This window comes from Mesocricetus auratus, unplaced genomic scaffold (assembly GCF_017639785.1).
Source record: "Mesocricetus auratus isolate SY011 unplaced genomic scaffold, BCM_Maur_2.0 Super-Scaffold_100004, whole genome shotgun sequence".
Taxonomy (NCBI): Eukaryota; Metazoa; Chordata; class Mammalia; order Rodentia; family Cricetidae; genus Mesocricetus; species Mesocricetus auratus.
This window is the reverse complement of record NW_024429189.1, coordinates 1,266,070-1,285,523: the sequence shown is the minus strand read 5'-3', so window position 1 is coordinate 1,285,523 and position 19,454 is coordinate 1,266,070. Positions and strand designations below refer to the sequence as shown.

Genomic DNA, 19,454 nt, shown 5'->3' with positions numbered 1-19,454 from the left:
AAGCCCCGAACAGCCTCCATCCTCCTGTCTATATCTTCTGGGATTATGGACACATTTGGGTCTTCCGGTCCGTGTTTTTCTAATTTTTAGTTTTGAAACAGAGTCTCACTAATTTATTCAGGATGGTCCTCCTCCTGCATCAGCCACCCAAGTGTGGAATGAAGGGCCTGTGTCACCATGGGTCACCATGTTCTGTTAGCATCTTAAGATAGAGGCATCTGTGACTGTACACCTGGACCGTAAATTTGATGCCAACTGCCCTTTCATTGTTTGTTTGTTTTGGTTGGGGTTGTTTTGAGACAGGGCCTCTCTATGTAGCTGTCCTGAAACTTGCTATGTAGACCAGAGCTCTGCCCACCTCCACCTCTCGAGTGCTGCTATTAAAGGTATTAAAGGACAACACCAACTGTCCTTATAAGAGACGCACAGGCAGAAGACATACAGACAGAGAGGACACCATATGACCACTGAGGCCGAGATAAAAATGGCCACAGGTCAGGAGTCACCAACCGCTGAGAGGTTCTGAAAAATCAAGGAAGGACTAGAGGAACCCTGGTGGCAGTTTGGCCTTGGGGCTCTGCCCTCAGCACTGTGAAAACAAATCCCCTTGTCCTGAGGAACCCCACTGTGGACATCCATGGGTGACACAGGACAAGTGTCATGAGAACATTTCTACAGGAGAATTTGGCAGTCAAGGCCTTCACATGTGCATTCTTCTAGAACTTTCTGAGGATTTGGGAAAGATTTCTTGGCACCAGCGCTTGCTACAGCCTTCTTTAAGGGAAGCTGAGCAGGCAGTTTACTCAGAGAAGACTATTACAGAGCTACTACTATAGCAATAGAAACAAAACACAGTGATGGACAGGGTTGACCGAGGGTCTGTGGTGTGCCCTTGCTCCGTGGATGGACCCTTCTCTTGGAATCCTGGCCACAAACAGAGAGAGGCAGCCATGGGGACGCAGTGCACAGAGAGAAGCCTGAGAGATCTCAGCACAGGCCGCCCGCGGAGGTCCCGTAGCTGAGAGGTAGAGAGGGCTGTGCAAGCTGTGCCTTCTCCATCCAACAGGACCGGCCGGTCACTGTGCAGCCGCCGGGCGTCTCCGTGGGGGTGACAGGTCAGACACAGAGGATGTGGCCACACAGCCCTAGACGAAAACCAGAAATTGAGCATGTCCTATTTTTGTAAAAATAAAGCGTGTGTGGTTATGCAGAGAGAAGGGGCTGCAAGGATTTACCGTATGTGCTAACAGGAAGGTCACTGAGGGATGCGGGCCGGGAGGTTTGCATTCCTCCTTCTGCACTTGTGGCTTTTGTAACCTGCACAAAAATAGGAAAAGACGAAAACAGCCTGTGCCCAGCCAGGCCCTGCCCACCACTGGACCGGTGCAAAGCAGAGCTAGTGTGTGCACGGCACCGGCCTCCCATCCACCCCCTTCCCCTCCCCACCCCCCCACCCCGCTCAGGTCTGTTCTCCGCACCCGCTCTTCGGCATCCATCGATTTCCCGCTCTTCAGAGGAGTGCCTGAGGGAAAGGAGAGAGCATTGCTGCTCAGTGCTCAGAGTGCCTCCGCTGGGGGTGGTGGGTGTTGCCGGCTTGTCCCTGGCCTGCCTGGGCAGCGGCAGAAGCTGGGCGAGCTGTGTCTCGAGAGGTGGGCAGGTGGATGTTTGAGTGGCGGTGGTGTGGGGTGTCGAGGGCAGCCTGGAGGTGCCATGCGCCCCTCACGTGGTCTTGGCGGAAGGTGGCCTGTGGGGCTGCATTAGGTACAGGTGGACTGCGTGAAGGGGTGTGGCTGCCAGGTGCTGAGTATAGCTCTAAACGGGGGCTGGTCTTTGCCTGAAGCACAAGGCTGGCCCCTGCCTCCACACAGCAGCACCGCTTACGTCGCAGAGCTCAACTGGGGAAACTGAGGGTGTGTGTGTGTGGTGTGTGTGTGTGTGTGTGTGTGTGTGTGTGTGGTGTGTGGGGTGTGTTTGTGTGTGATGTGTGTGGAAGGGGTGTGTTTGTGTGTGTATGTGTGTGGTGTATATGTGTGTGTCATGATGTATGTGTGGTGTGTGCAGTGTGTATGGTGTGTGTGGTGTGTATGACATATATAGTGTGGGGTGTGTGGTTTGGTGTGTGTATGTGGGGTATATATGTAGTGTGCATATGTGTGTGTGTGACATATATGATGCGGTGTGCGGTGTGGTGTGGTATGTGTATGTGGGGTATATATGTGATGTGTATATGTGTGTATGTGTGTGTGGTATGGTGTGGTGTATGATGTGGTATGTGTATATGATGTGTGTGTGTGTGTGTGTTGTGTTGCATGTGTGTGGTGTGTGTATGATGTGTGTGTATGTGTGGTGTGTTGCATGTGTGTTATGTGTTGTGTGTGTGATGTGGTCTGTGGTATATGTGGTGTGTGTTTGTATGATATGGTGTGTGTGGTGTATGTGTGTGTGTGGTGTGTGTTGGACTCCTTCACTGGGTCCCCTAGGCTCTGCCAGTGCGGGGGAAACAGAGCAGGCAGCTATGTGGCCTGGGGTCAAGAGAGGACAGTGAGCTCTCTGCTTTAGCCTTCCCTACACAACTGCACGTGCCCCCCCATGCTTCCCACAGTCCTCCAGGACAACAAACCAGTCCCCACAGAGTGGGTTCACTCTGCACCCCAGATCAGGAGCTCTGCGGGAGCCAGGAGAGCCGAGGGCTGTCTGCTGGGTGTGTGGTGCCCACTTCATGGTCTGTCACCCAAGAGGCCCCAAATGTGTTTGTGAAATGAATGATCCCTGGTCACTGCTGAGGAAAGACGCCCAGACGGCCTGTTGTGAGAGACTGAGTGACCATACGTATGGTCACTGGGGTGCACAAGCATGTGGAAACGTATGCCAGGCGTGTGGCAGGTCCATACACGTGTCCACGTGTGTCCATGTTATCTGTGTACACACTGTGAGTTCGCCACGTGTACTTACCTGAGCACACACCTTGCTCTCCAGTCTGGCATGAAGGCTTGACTTGACCTCTAGCCCATCCCTCTGCTGCCCTGCCCCCAGCCCGCAGGCCCACCCTCAGCCTCCTAACTCACCCTGGTGCTTTCCCAACACTCGCGGGGTCTCCTGGCCTGGAGAATGGGGACAAGAGCTCAGAGCTTTCAGGGTTGCTGTGACAGGGGATGGCCCCAGCACACGGTGAGCGAGTCCGTGGCGTTCTTCCGTAGGACCCGGGTTACTGTTGCTGGGATGGAGCCTTGGGAGAAGGGGAAAATCTTGTGGGCATGTGCGTGGGAGTAAACATGTGTATGTCCGTGTTTGCGCCTGTGGTGGTCAGAGGTCAACATCCAGGGTGTTTCCAATTCTGCCTCTGCCTCGATTGCTTAATGACATGTTTATTCACTTTGCGTGGGTGGGTGTGCCTGTGCTGCATGGACATGCGGAGGTCAGAGGTCAGTTTGCAGAAACAGGCTCCGCTCTCCCACCGTGTGGGCCCTGAGGATGGACTTGAGCTCAGCGGGGTTGGGGGCTGGAGCATTTATCCTTTGAGCCATCTTGCCTGGCCTCCACCTTTCTTTTTGGTCAGGATCTCTCACTGAGCCTCTGGGGATCTACTCGTCTGCCTCCCTGAACTGCTATTGCAGAAGTACTTCCCCATCTGGTTCTTTTCCGGGGAGGCAAACTCAGGCCCTCACGTTTGCACGGCAGACACTTCACCCACAGAAGGTGGGAAACCGAATTCCTGCTGCTGGCCTCTGGGCTCTGGGAGCCTCATGGGGGAGTACAGGGCACAGGGAGCATCTGCTGGGCTCACAGCTCCTTCAAGGCTGCTTCAGCTCACTGTGGCCCCTTCACAGCATGGCAACTGACAATAATACACTTGGACTCAAAACCAGTCTTCTCCACGCCGCCTCCAAACACAGACTTTCCACGTTTCCTGTCTTCAGCACGAGGCGTGTCCTTGCGCTGTGTCCTTGGCATCTGCACTTTCTGTCCCTAAGTCATCTTGTGGCTGACCCCTGCTTGACCTTCAGTTCAGAGCCCCCCCCCCATCTCAACTATGCCCAGCCTCTCACTGTCACCTTCAGTGTGAGTGATGCTGTCACGTTGGGAAGCCCACACAAGAGCCTGGGGAAGGGCGGGAGGGAGGCATGTGGAAGGAAGGGAAGGCCGGGCCACAAGCCTCCATCTGGTTCCATGTGGTCAAAGCTCTTGATCTTCACCCAAGCTCCAGCTATCTGGGTGTCCCTGGCGTATGGTTCTGCTACTTCCCAGCCTGGTGATCTTTGGGGTAAAAGGAGGTCTGAGCGTAGGCGCCAATCCCTTTAACTTTGATTAGGGTATTGGGTTCTCTCCTGTGCTGGGAGGCAGAGCCTCTGGGGTCTGTGCCTGCTGCCCCCATGCTGATTCTCTGGATGTGGAGTGATGGGTGCTGTCGGGGTTGGCCCCCCAGTCCTGAGTCAGAAAACCTGGGCTACAGTCTTGCGAAGCAGATCCTTAAAAGGAAGCCAAAAGAACGGGGGGAGCAAGATGGGAACTTGCCCGGCTCCAGGGAGTTCCTGCTCTTAAGAGACTGGCTTTAGCCACGGTCACCTGTGTCACAGGCCCTGCAGAGTCTTGACACAGGGTAGGTGGGAGGACAAAGCTCTCTGCTTTGTGTGTAGGATTCTGGGACCTGGCCTGGCTTTACAGCTGATGCGTGGCCTGGGCTGAGGCCCTTACAGTGGGCAGCTGCTTGCTTGGAAGGCAGAAGTGGCCGGGACCTTGTCCGAAGCCTCCAATCAGGGACACGGGGCTCAGGGGTCTGTGTGGGCCCTTCCTTCTCCTCTCCCTCTCCACTTCCTCCCCTCCCTTCTCCCCCTCTCTTCTTGTCACGGTCCTCCTCAGCTCTCCTCCCTGTCTTCCTGCCCCTCCCCCTCCTTGTCTGTGACTGCCTGTTTCCCTCACTATAGGCATTTTCACTTCCTGTTTCCTCTGGTGCTCTGAGGCTCCCCAAGACTGCACAGGCAGCTGGACACGCGCATGCACACACACACACGCATGCACACACACACGCACGCACGCATGCACGCACACACGCACACACACGAGTCCCTTACCATCCGCAGAAGCAGGCAGCAAGCTTTTCCCAGGCTCCCAGTACTCGCCCACTCCTCTCCCTCTCTAGGTCTTTAAAACGACTTGATTTGCTCTAAGCTGTTAACGGCTTGGACCTTTGTGCACCCCACTCCCTCCATCCTCAGTAGGAACCCGAGCCCAGGGCCGACAAAGCCTTGCTGGAGGAACAGGAAGTCATAGCTGCAGATGCCCCAGCTCTGACGTGGCCAATCTTTACACGCCCAGACACTGTACTGTGCCCTGTGCCTGTCCTGCCTCAGGGCCTTTGCACAGGTTCTGGTTCTAGGGACCTCTGTTTCTCACTGTGTGACTTTGGGTAAATTGCCTAGCATCTCTGAGCTTCTATTTCCTTGACTATAAAGTGGGTTCATAATAGGATGCTTGAGGGTTCAAGGCAGTGAGAGTGCAAAACACATACTTGACACTTAGGGCAGAGCAGGGTCCCAATTCGTGTCCCAACTCTCCATAAGGCCATGTGGCTGTGACCTTCATTCAGGACAGTTCTCTGTCCTGACCCCCACTGTAGAGACCAGCAGATGCAAACAGAAAGGGACCAGGTCATGCTGGGTGGCCCAGAGTACGGCTTTGATCCCAGTACTCAGGAGGCAGATGCAGTCGGATCTCTGAGTTCAAGGCCAGCCTGTTCTACAGAGCGAGTTCCAGGACAGCCCAGGCTACACAGAGGAACCCTGTCTCTAAAAACAAAAACAAACGTGAAGGGACCAGGTGTGGAGACAGGCAAACTGGGTTCAGAGTCTGAGAATTCTTCCTAGCTGTGTGGCTGTGTGCGAGTTGCTTCACCTCTCTGTGCCTGAATGTTCTCTGTGATGGAGGGAGAACGCTGCTTGGCCCACACCCTGGGGCTCTGGAGGACAGCAGACAGCTGTCACTCTAAGCAGCAAAGACCTTGGGTGGAGAGCATGGGCCTGGCAGATAGCTTGTCGCAAGCCTCAGCCTTGAGCCTCCAACAACAGACACCTGAAGCCGCGTGACCAAAGACCTCAGAGGATGAGAGACAGACACGCTCTCTCTCCTGGCCAGAGGGGTGGCATGAGCTCCTCAGCCTTACCCAGAGCCCCTCACTGAAGGAGAGCATCAGCCCCCGAAGTCCCCACAGTCATGCTTCATGGAGGTCCCCCATGCCCAGGACACAGTCTCATGAGCTGGCATCCTGGCTTGGGGGATGTTAAGGTGATACAGCTGTTTCTGTGTCACCCAGGCTCCTGTATATTTTACCCCCTCAAACACATAACAAAGAAATCATCTTTGTCTAGCCTATGTACAACACACAGTCTATACTTTATTAATACAGATATGTATGTCCCTTTCAAAAGTTTATGTTTTTTCAAAACAAGGGAACCAGACACCAGTAAAAAGAGCCCAGATGATCCAACATCCAAAACAGCTTCAAGGCTGCTGACTGAGATGATCCAGCCTCACAGACTACTACAGCCAAGTCTTGATCACAATTCTAAATTTCTCAGGGCCCCTCAAAGATTACCAGTGCCCACCAATCAGCAGAGAATAGTCTAGAGAACTATGCCCAAATTCCCAGCATATTCCTTAGAAATGTTTGTTTTCATATAAGGGGAGTTGGCTACAGATTGTTATTAGTCATGGGCAATCTCTTTCTAAAAGAAGAAAAGGGGATATGATATAAATTTGTTGGGGAAAAGGTTATATTATTAAATCTACTTTAATTCTAAAAACAACTGTTAATCTCAAAATATTTTACATCAGTATAGATTTTAGTTGGTTGATATAAATTTAAGGGTAATTTTGCTATACTATATATGTATACATTGTGCTTTTAAAGCTCAATTAAAATATATAATTAAAAATACAAAATTATAAAGTATAGTTAGTCATCTATAATAATCAAACTTACAGTCACGTTAATTAGATTTTCTAGATATTCAAAGATATATTTCAGGTAGACAGGTATTCTTAAAACATTTCAAAGCCCTATAAAATATGCCATTTAAAATGTTTTAACAACTTACATTTTCCTTGACATGAGATGCATCTGCTCCTGGCAGCCCAGATCTACTTCTAAAGAGGATGATGGGCACCAAAGACACTCCATATTGAGTTTATTTTTTTTATGGCAAAAGCTAGCCTTGTAGACAAAGAAACTGCCCTTGCCTCAATTGCTAACCGTTACTGTCAAACTGGACCAACAGGACACAAGAAAGGCAACTGTTGAGCTTTGCCAAGACAGGGTAGGACAGTCCTTCAAAACTCTGCTTCACAGAAAAGCCTGTCCTTATGCTAGGCAAGTAGGACGATGTGCTTGCCTCAACGTTACAGAAGAACACTGGGTGACTATCCAGGCAGCCAGCTGTTTCTGTCGTTTCTCACTTTTTTTAGAAGTTGTTTGCCTGCACTTCCTGTTTACTCAAGTAATATTACTTCCTACTCAGGTCTTCAATGAAGTTAAAAACTAGATAATTATAGTTATAATTTTCCTTAGTTACAATAAAAGATGAATTAAATATTAAACTTTAACTCCAAGATATGATAGATAATTAAATATTTTCCCTAATTTTATCAAATACAAACAGTCTAGATACTGTAACAATAACTCTTACTTGATAACTGTTTTGCTGTGTGTAATTTTACTATATTAAAGTTAAAACCTTCCTTTTTGAGTAGCATCAGAGAGAGAGAGAGAGAGAGCACAGTAGTGACCCCAGCCCCAGCCTGGAATTGTCAGAGGTAATGCGGTGGCAACCAGAAGCATCAATACCAATGGCTTCCAGAAACTGTATTAAGAAGTCCCTCTGGGAAAGAGCACCTGCGTCCCAGTCAGCATCCATTGCCATCCACTGTATGAGTTACCCTGCCACATCAGCAACCACTGGAGCCACACACTCACCTGCACCTGGAGGAGTGAGCACCTGAGCCTTGGGTCCACCTGCACCTGGAGGAGAAACCACCTGAGCCTTGGGCCCACCTGCATCTGGAGGAGCGACCACCTGAGCCTTGGGTCCACCTGCACCTGGAGGAGCGACCACCTGAGCCTTGGGCCCACCTGCATCTGGAGGTGTCCTATTATCTAAGAAAATAGACTTCAAAATAAAAGAGATGAAGAAGGTCATTTCATATCCATCACAGGAAAAAACCATTATGAGGAAACTTCAATTCTGAACATCTATGCTCTAAGTACAAGAGGATCCATACTTGTAAAAGAAACATTACTAAAACTTAAATCACACATCAAGCCCAACACACTAATAGTGGGAGACTTCACACTCCACTCTCACCACTAGACAGAGAAATAAAGGAACTAACAGATATTATGGCTCAAATGGACTTAACAGACATCTATAGAACATTCCATCAAACACAAAAGAATATACCTTCTTCTCAGCACCTCATGGAACCTTCTCTAAAATTGACTACATACTTGGTAACCAAGCAAACTTCAACAGATTAAAAAAAATATAATAACCCTCTGTATCTTATTCAGATCACGTCACGTTAGATCTTCAAGTAAGAATTCAACAACAATGCAAATTCCGGGAAGCCAACAAAGTCACAGAAACTGAATAATACCCAACTGAATCACCTCTGGGTCAAGGAGTAAATAAATGAATTCCTAGAACTCAATGAAAATGAAGGCACAACATACCCAAACTTATGGGACTCTATAAAAGCAGTACTAAGAGGAAAGGTCATAGCACTAAATGCCTACATAAAGAAATTGGAGAAATCCCACCTGAAATCTCTAGAACAAAGGAAGTAAACTCACCCAGGAGGAGTAGACACCAGGAAATAACCAAATTGAGAGTTGAAACAAATACGATAGAAACAAAGAGAACAATACAAAGAATCAATGAAACAAAGAGCTGGTTCTTTGAGAAAATCAACAAGACAGGCAAACCCTTATCTAAACTAAAAAGCAGAGAAAGAATATCCAAATTAAGAAAATCAGAAATGAAAAGGAGGACATAACAACAGACACTGAGGAAATCTAGAGAATCATCAGTATTCCTGTATTCCACAAATTTGGAATGTTTAAAAGAAATGGACAATTTTCCGTATATGTAACACATACCAAAAATCAAACCAAGACCAAATAAACTATTTAAATAGACCTATAGCCCCTAAGGAAATAGAAGCAGTCATTAAAAGTCTCCCAACCAAAAAAAAAGCCCAGGACCAGATGGCTTCAGCACAGAATTCTACCAGAACTTCAAAGAAGAGCTAATGCCAATACTCTTCAAATTGTTCCACACAATAGAATCAGAAGGAACATTGCCAAACTCCTTTTATGAGGCTACAGTTACCCTGATACTCAAGCCACACAAAGATGCAACAAAGATAGAGAACTACAGACCAGTTTCCCTCATGAACATTGATACAAAAATGCTCAATAAAATACTGGCAAACTGACTCCAATAACATCAAAAAAAATCATCCACCATGACCAAGTAGGCTTTATCCCAGAGACATAGGGTTGGTTCAACATATGGAAATCTGTCAATGTATCCACTATATAAACAAACTGAAAGAAAAAAAAACCATATGATTATCTCATTAGATACTGAAAAAGCCTTCAACAAAATCCAACACCCCTTCATGAGGAAGGTCTTGGAGAGATCAGGGATACAAGGAACATATCTTAACATAATAAAAGCAATTTACAGCAAGCCAACAGCCAACATCAAATTAAATGGAGAGAAATTCAAAAAGATTCCACTAAAATCAGGAACAAGACAAGGCTGTCCATTCTCTCCATATCTATTAATATTGTGCTGTAAATTCTAGCTGGAGTAATAAGACAACAAAAGGAGATAAAAACCAGAAAGGAAGAAGTCAAACTATCAGGTTCACCGGTGATATGATAGTTTACATAAGTGACCCCAAAAACTCTACAGCTGGTAAACACCTTCAGTAATGTGACGGGAGACAAAATTAACTAAAAAAAATCAGTAGCCCTTCTATACACAAATGATACATGGGTTGAGAGAGAATTCAGAGAAACATCACCCTTTACAGTAGTCACAAATATAAAATATCTTGGGTTATCTCTACAAAAGAAGTTAAAGACCTGTATGACAAAAACTTTAAGTTTCTAAAGAAAGAAATTGAAGAAGACATCAGAAAATGGAAATATATCCCATGTTCTTGAACAAGTAGGATCATTGTAATGAAAATGGCAACCTTACCAACAGCAATCTACAGATTCAATGCAATCCTCATAAAAATCTCAACATAATTTTTCAAAGACCTTGAAAGAACATTATTCAACTTCATATTGAAAAACAAAAAACCCAGAATAGCTAGAACAATCCTGTACAATAAAGGAACTCCAGAGGCATCGCCATCCCCGACGTCGTAAAAACAGCTTGGTATTGGCATAAAAACAAACAGGTGAATCAATGGAATTGAACTGAAGACCCTGACATTAATTCATGCCCATATGAACACCTGATTTTTGACAAAGAAGCCAAAAAGGTACTATGGAGAAAGGAAAACATCTTTAACAAATGGTGCTAGCATAACTGGATGTCAACATGTAGAAGACTGCAAATAGATCCACATCTATTGCCTTGCACAAAACTCAAGTCCAAGTGGATCAAGGACCTGAACATAAAGCCAGTTACATTGAACCTAACAGAAGAGAAAGTGGGACGTAGCCTTGAACACATTGTCAAAGGAGACCACTTCCTAAATAGAACACTAGTAACACAGACTCTGAGAGCAACAATTAATAAATGGGACCTCCTGAAACTGAAAACTTCTGTAAGGCAAAGGATATGGGCAACAAGACAAATCACTGCCTACAGAATGGGAAAAGATCTTCACCAACCTCACATTTGACAACGTGCTGATCTCCAAAATATATAAAGAACTCAAGAAGCTAGACATCAAACTACCAAATAATCCAATTAAAAAATGGGGTGGAGTTTTAAACAGAATTCTCAACAGAAGAAATTCAAGTGGCTGAAAGACATTTAAGGAAATGCTCAACATCCTTAATCATCAGGGAAATGCAAATCTAAAAGACTCTGAGATGCCATCTTACATCTATCAGAATGGCTAAGATCAAAAATACTGTGGACAAAAAAATAAAAATAAAAAAAATACTGTGGACAGCTTCTGGAGAGGATGTGGAGTCAGGGGAACACTCATCCATTGCTGGTGGGAGTGCAAACTTGTACAGCCATTCTGGAAATCAGTATGGGGGGGCTGGAGAGATGGCTCAGAGTTAAGAGCACTGACTAGTCTTCCAGAGGTCCTGAGTTCAATTCCCAGCAACCATATAGTGGCTCACAACCATCATATATAAGGAGATCCCACATGCTCCTTTGGCCTGTATATGCATAATAAATAAATACATCGTTTTAAAAAAGAGGCTCAGTATGGTGGTTTCTCAGAAAATTGGGAATCAATCTATCTCAAGACCCAATGATAACTATTGGGCATATGCCCGAAGGATACTTGTGATGATGTATTTTTTATGATTTATTAAAGATTGTCTGAGGGTTCAGAAAGCAAAACTAGCCACAAGCCATGGAGGTCAGGCAATCCCATCGCTTGGGAGGCAGAGGTAGGCAGATCTCAGTAAGTTTAAGACCAGCCTGGTCTACAAAGTGAGTTTCAGGACAGCCAGGACTGTTAACATATAGAAATCCTGTCTGGAAAAAAAGAAGATGGAACCCCACAGATGACAATTTCACCAAGACTATGACAGCACCATTAAGCTGAACAACTCCAACTAAAGATTGGCTTTGGACTACAAACTGCTCAGGGGACAATTTTGCGGTGGCCAGCTGAGATGAACCAGCCCTGAACTTTCCCATTATGCAGAGACTGAACAAAATGATACAACTTGACAATTAACCCAAATTTTTCTTTTCAGGATCCCCTCAAGATCCTTCCCTCCCATACAGCAGGAAGTAACTTTAATAAATTACACCCACATTCCAAAGAGGTGGTGTGGGTGGTGTTTGGTCTTTCATTGTGTTATGGATATTTGTCATTGTTTAGGGGGATTGTTTACAAGTTGTAGTTGGTAAAAAAGGGGGGCGATACAGATTTGATAGGATAAAAGAATAGATTATTGAATCTACTCTGAAATGAAAAAAGGGAGGATATAGTTATGATAAGATTAAAAAGGTAGATTATTGAATCTACTTTTAAAAGGCAATGACTAGTTTTAAACATTTCACACTGAACTGGACTTTTGTATATTGCATACAAATATGTATTGATACAAATTTGAGATTAATTTTGTTAAAACATACTGTACATATTCTTCTAATCTTGTTCAAGGTATTGTACCTATACAGTTCATTTAACAATGTAATGTCAATTTCTAGTCCTCGAAAGTTATTACTGCCAACTATATAAGATAATAAGAATATGTAGGTTAATAATTAGTCACCTAATAGAATAGAACTTGTAGTCACATTAGGTACGTTTTCAAGGTCAGAGATATATTTTAGAAAGGCAGATCTTCAAACACTTCAAAGATCTACAGAATGGCACTTAAGATGTTTTAATAACATGGATTTTTATGCTAATGAGACATGTCTGCTCCTGGCAGCACCAATCTATGTCAGAGAAGATGATGGGCATCAAAGAAATTCCACATGGAGTTTACTTTCTTTGAAGTAGCCACTGGGCAAGGAAGTGCCCCTGCCTCAAATGCTGATGGTATGCTGTCCAAATTGGACAAACAGGACACCAAAGAGTGTGACTGCAAACCTTGCCAAGACAAAGTGGGACAGTCCTTCAGAATATCCCGCTTCCCAGAAAAGTCTGTCAGAGATGCTACCCTATAGGCTAAAGGCGGATGCCCCAATGTTGCAGAGGAACCTTGGGTGACTGTCCAAGCAGCCAGCTGTTTCTGTCATTTCTCACATCTTTCGGAAGTTGCTTCCTTGTCCTTCCTGTTCACTCAGTTACTATTAATACCTTCTTGGGTATCTGAGGGAGTTGAAGACTAGATAGTTTAGTTATAATTTTCCTTGTTTACCAGATTCAGAAAAGAACCTACTAAAAATGTGTAAAGTGAGGCCGGGCATTGGTGGTGCACGCCTTTAATCCCAGCACTCGGGAGGCAGAGGCAGGTGGATCCCTGTGAGTTCGAGGCCAGCCTGGTCTACAGCGTGAGTTCCAGGACAGCCTCCAAAAAACAATACAGAGAAACCCTGTCTCGAAAAAAACAAAAACAAAAAAAGTTAAGAGTCAGCAATCTGGGACTGCAGTCTGAGGTTTGGTGGACATATTTATTCTCCAGCCACCCTGAGGACAGAACAGCCTTTTCAGCCTGAGGTAGAGTAAGAACTAGTGGCCGGCTGCTTTGTTTTTCTGATCTTCAGCTTGAAGCTTGAACCCCATATCAGTCTCTGGGTTTTTTATTAAATCATGTTACAGCTCCTCAATCATAGCACAAGGACACTTGCACAACAATATTCATAACAGTATTATTCATAATAGCCAAAAACTGCCACTGTGCACATATGGATGTCAGAGGACCGCCCTCTGGTATCTGTCCTTCCATTGTGGGGTTCAAGGGTTTGAACTCAGGTCATTAGGCTTGGACAGAAAGTATTTTCACCCGGCTGAGCCACATTGCTAGCATCCAAGACATTTGTTTGTTTGTTTTTCAAGACAGAGTTTCTCTGTATAGCCCTGGATGTCCTGGAACTTGCTTTGTAGACCAGGCTGGCCTTGAACTCACAAAGATTCACTTACCTCTGCCTCTCAAGTGCTGGGATTAAAGGTGTGCGTCACCACTGCCCGCCAAAACATTCTTTAAATGCAAAAAAAAAAAGAGAGAGAGAGGCCCCTTTTCACTCCGACCTTCTCTGTTGCTGCCACTCACAGACTCACAGCCAACTCATCTGCTCTAGATTCTGTAGCATGCCCACTGTGAAACAAACTATACAAAACCTGTCCATCTGACAACGGGAGCTCCCTCATTGTGTGTCACACAAAATAGCAACTTCCCACTGTCGGATGACATCTGGTATCTGTTTGAACTCTCGCTTACAAGAGGCAGAAAGTCTAACCCAGGAAGGAAGTACAGGTGCCGGTCAGAGAACAATCCACTAGTAGGAGTGGGCTCCAGACATGGTTTGGTCCAGAAGCGAATGACGTGGCTTCCCTTCCGTTCCTTCCCCTTTACCCTCCTCACAGTGCTGGCTGGGTGAGCCCACCCAGGTTAGCAACTGGGTCCCCACACCCCTCTTCTCCCGACAGCAGCACCCTGGAGGCAGGAGCGGCCTTGGAGCCCTGGGGAAGACAAGGGCAGCGTCTCAAGGTGCTTGGACATCCTGTTCAAGAGGACTTCCAGCAGGAAGCTATTGAGTATCCCTTCCCTCCAAGATCGAAACATTCCATCCTGCAGGCAAGCTGCTTAAGCCGGAAGGGAAACTCAAAATGGTTTCAGGAAGTCCCTCAAATCAACCAGGTTCTCTGAGTCCCTTCTTGCCAAGATGTAAGCAAGCCAAGCTGCTGAGAGTCACCCTCAGACAAGACAAGCTGCAGAGTAGACTCTGAGACCAGCCGTCTGGAAGAGGTTTAGAGCAACCGAGTCACACAGAAAGGACACTGTCCAGGCAGTGTTTGCCAGGTTCCCAGCTCTGTGAGCTGTAACCCATGCTGGGGTGGACCTCGGTGTTGCTGCTGTCTGTGAGTCACCTCTGCCCCTGTAAGTAACCCCTCAGCTATACTCCTGTAATTCCAGTTAAGCTTACTGGTTCAGCAAGTTGGACCTTGGTGGTATCCGTACTTTGGCCTGTCATACACTTCCTTTCTGGAGCCAGTAGAAATGTATGTTGCATCTCCCAAGGAAGTTTTGACATACAACAGAGGCAGAAACAAGAAGAATGGCCTGGAGGGAGGATTAGGGCCTTATAGTATCCTGTGACACTCAGGACTAACAAAGTGAGCCATGGGACTTAGGAGGCATGCACTACTGACTGGCCACTGCTCCAGAGTCCAGTGCAATCTGTGCCCAGTCACCATTCCAGCCTGGGACCAGCCCTGGCCCTGCTGGGAGGGGGCCGTCTGAGGAAGGGAGGTGTCCCAGACGAGGCAAGCCCTTGTCTGTCCATCTCCTCTGGGCTGTGTGTCTGGCTACCCAGGCATCCTTCTTCCTCTTTGGCAGGAAAGCCATTAAGCGGCAGACCCCCCCAAGCACCGGCTGCAGCCTCAGCACTAAGTGCATTTGCACCCATTAGTAAGAAGCCTGGACTGGCTAGCCGGGGCTAATGCACAGCCCCTCCCCCGACTCCCTGGAGACGGCCGGCCGGCTGAAGTCCCACCCATGTGCTCTAAGAATGGAACCCGGGGGCTCCAGGATGCACATGGAGAGTCGGGGCTGCAAGTCAGTCAGCCAGCCTCCACTCTTAAGGGCTGCATGGCACGTGGGAGATGGCACCCATTTGTCACAATCATGAGAGCACCGGAGGGGACAGCTGTGGATTGCCTGGGTGGTTGGGAGAAACTCCAGAAGCCCAGAACCTAGTGCTGTCCCAGAGGGAAGAAGGTGACGTACAAAGGTCCATGTGTGTGCATGTGGGGGCCGGAGATTGGCACGCGTGAGCTCCTCGCCACTCTCCAGACCGACCTTATCTTTTGAGACAGGGTTTCTCACTGCACTTGGAACTTGTACTTGGCTACACTGGCTGGCTGGCTAGCCCTCCAGAGCTTCCGCGTGCGGCTTGCTTTCTACAAGGTATAAGGTAGCTGAACTTTCTCCTAAGCTTTGAAAATTTGCATTTTTTTTGAAAAGCCAGCCACCTCCACCTGAGCCTCAGGGTTTACGTAAACCGACTCTCTGTGAATCAGAGGTGTAGACTACTTAGGCAGACAAGCAGCAGGCTGTCCTGGGTGAGTCAGCTTGCCCTCATGGAGGAGCCCGGCTAGTCACACAGAAGAGAGTCCAGAATCTTCTGCGGTTGCCCCCTCTGCTTCCCAGAGTCTGTGGCGAGGGGCGTGTGAGAGTCACACCGTGTTCTACCCTCTCACCTGGTTAACCCTAAGCTAGATCAATGCGTTCTTGGAGGAAGGAGTTTTATTTTTGCCTCCGGGGAGGGCATTAGCTCAGAATGGTCAAGAATGTCAGGGCTTGTGGTGAACATAGGGGTGCACACATTTAATCCCAGTACTGGAGAGGCGAGGCAGGCTCTCCTGCACTACACAGTGAGTTACAGGACAGCCAGGGCTACACAGTGGGATCCTGTCTCAAAAGGAGGAGGAGGAGGAAAGAAAGAAGAAAGAATGTTGGGGCTGGGTAGGTGGCTTAGTCTATAAAGTGCTCGCTGCCTAAGCATGAGGCCTGGAGTTTAATCTCCAGCCCCCGAGGAAAAGGCCTCAGGGCATGGCTGAGTGAGGGAGACACCCAGCATTAGACTCTGACCTCCACCTAAATGCAGCACCCACACAGAGGCACACACCCACAGACCAGTTGTCAATAAGACAATAGAATCTTAGAAATAAAAATTGCTGGGCGGTGTTGGTGCTTTAACACCAGCACTCGGGAGGCAGAGGCAGGTGGATCTCTGTGAGTTCAAGGCCAGGTTGGTCTATAGAGAGAGTATCCAGGACAGCCAGAGCTACACTGAGAAAGCCTGTCTTGAAAAATAAAAAGAAGAAAATGGAAAAAACAAGCAAAACAAATAAAAAGTATGTGCTTAAACGAATGGTAAAGGAAGGGACAGGATCCCAGCTCAGGATGGCTGCCAGGGTAGAGAGGAGAGACGGTCATGTCCCGTGAGCTGCTGGCCCTGCTGTTACTGTTGTGTCCTTGGCTGAAGTGGGTGTGGGGAATGTATCCTTCTCTCTCAGGGCTCTGGGGAATTCGAGGCCTCTGGGACACCTCCACTTTGCTGGCTCTTGGGGGCCTCACCACGCTCTCCCAGCAGTGAGACTTCTCCAGGCCAGATGGCCGGCTCTGCACCGCTCCTCGCCGGCTCTGCGCCGCTCCTCGCCGGCTCTGCGCCGCTCCTCGCCGGCTCTGTCTTAGCATGAGGACCAGCTTCCTGCAGAGCCCGCAGCCCAGCTCTTCAGCCTCTCCACCACATTGCCCGGGCCATGACTCCCTCCTCAGGGCCTCTTCCGCCCTCGCTTGGCCCAACATAGGGCCTGTGGTGGTTTGAGTAGGCATGGCCCCCGTAGACTCACGGGTTTGAATGCTTGGTATAGAGGGAGTGGCACTTCCTGGAGGTGTGTCCTTGTTGGAGGAAGTGTGTCATTGTGGAGGCGGGCTTGGGGGGGGTCATTTATGCTCAAGTCACGCCCCCTGGGATAGTTCACTTCCTGTTTCCTGCGGATCAAGACGTAGAAGTCATCCAGGTCCTCCTCCAGCACCCTGCAATGCTGCCATGCCTCTCACTGTGACAATAATGGACTAAACCTCTGAACTGCAAGCCAGCCCTAATTAAATGCCTTCATTTATAAGGGTTGCCGTGGCCGTGGAGTCTCTCCACGGCAATAGAAACCCTAAGACAGGGCCTGTGCAGCTTCTAACTCTGGGCATGGCCATTCCCCCACAGCCTATATCTGTCTGAGCTTTTATCTTACATAACAGAGTCCAAGATGATCCTAAAAGTTCTTGTATGGGCCTTCTAGAACTTTCCAGATGCCCTCAGAAGTACATCTCTATCTACCACACAAACAGCTCTGTGGGCTGAGAGCTACATTTTTTTTTTTGGAGTCAAAGTATGTAACTCAACATGGCCTAAAACTTGTGGCAATCCTCCTGCCTCATTCCAGTGCTGAGACTGTGGGTATGCTCTACCAGGCTCACATACTCCCCACTTCCTGTCCCGCCCCTATTGTTCACACTTACCCACTAGCCCCACCCATGAGCAGGCATTTTATATCCTTCTTGGTTTTGAGATGACTGCCGGCGGAACCCGATGGGACCCCAGCTGTCCTGCCAGGCAAAGGGGAGCAAGGCTGTTCCTGTGGAGTCCTCCCTCAAGCTCAGGCCTCCCTCCATGTCCTGGACCCCAACCTCCTGGGACTCCCTCCCCTCTCGTCTGTCAGCACAGGGCCCGTCTCTTCCCTTCCCCCAGCTCAGCCTCCCCCCCCCCCCCCCGACAGCTGGCACAACCTCTGCTGCCCTCCCTGCACCTGCAGGCCTTCTCACTGCCCATCCGTGCTAACAAACCCATGTGTCAGTGCCCTGGACTCTGGCCACCACCCACAGAGCAATCTGCAGCTTTCTCTGCATGGTTAAAACAGAACCCACCCAGGGAGAGTGGCTCATGGGGCCCAGGAATCTGCATTCCACATTCCCCTTCTCAGAAGAAGGGGCTTAGGCCTCAGAACCCACAAATCCTGGGTGGGGTCTGTTCGGACCTCAGCTCTGTACCTACCTCCTCCTCAGGTACTGATCAGGAACTGACCAAGCTCTCCTGTCCTTGCCACCCTCGGGGAAGGATCTCACCTCTGGGACTCTGTCTGTTCTCTCTGCCCGGAACAGTCTTTTCTCGGTGGATCTCTGGGGAGGAACTCTCGGTCATCTCTCTAACCCACCTGAGGAGTGGGGCATGGCGGTTGGCTCACAACCTCTAATCCCCGCACTCTGGAAGCAGAGGGCAGGTGGATCTCTGTGAGCTCCAAGCCAAGGCTGGATGGTGAGACTTTGTCAAAGGGAAAAAAAATTCTAGGAGCACAGCCCCCATCCTCCACACACCCCACCCCCACCACCCCCACACCAGCTCACTCACTTCCGCCCTGCTGGGATGGTTTTCTGCTTTTCTAGAGGCAGCTCAGCATCAGGGGCAGGAGGCTGGGCTCTGCCTCCAGCAACTCCTCTTAACAAAGGCGAGGACTTTCCTCTGGGCACAATGGGGACTGGCCTTGCCTTCTGTATGGGGCTGCCTTGGGGTTGAAATGAGGCAGCTCTTGAGATGGGCTCTCTGGCTGCCCCCTGGCCTGGTCCACTCCTCCAGCCTCAGAGCCCTGAGATCCAGGAGGACCAGCTTCGGGGGTAGCTCTGGGCTCTGCTGCTGCTGTGCCTTGCCCCTGGAAACTGTCCTCACATGTCACCATCAGTGCCTGTGCTGGAGGGGAAGGGCCTCCCGGTGTGAGAGAGGACAGTAAGGTCCACGGTGGGAGCATGATGGGGGGACCTGGTGCTGCCCCCCACCCCCACCCCAGGGCTAGCTCAGTTCCGAGTAGAGCAGCGTGCCTGTAAGGCAGAAGTCCTGGCCCCAGCTGCACAGTACAGAGGGGGATCTCTTGATGTCTGAACTGCTCGGGAGAGGCGGAGACAGCAGGGCCTGGGAGTTGGTCTCCATGGCAACTACTGCCACTCATTCCCCATCTCCTATGTAAATTAGTTACAATTTTATTAGTGTACAGAATTTCAGGAGGCCAAATTCTGCCTTGGA

General features: G+C 48.6%; 1 long non-coding RNA gene across 1 annotated transcript; it reads right to left on the bottom strand.

Moving 5' to 3' along the window:
• Positions 1–744: 744 nt before the first annotated feature.
• Positions 745–18,700, bottom strand: LOC110343795. Its single transcript, XR_005877080.1, has 6 exons — positions 18,435–18,700; positions 16,961–17,377; positions 3,066–3,226; positions 1,479–1,522; positions 1,236–1,317; positions 745–1,145 (listed from the first exon to the last, which is right to left on the bottom strand). It is a non-coding gene; the product is annotated as an uncharacterized LOC110343795 (long non-coding RNA).
• Positions 18,701–19,454: the final 754 nt, after the last annotated feature.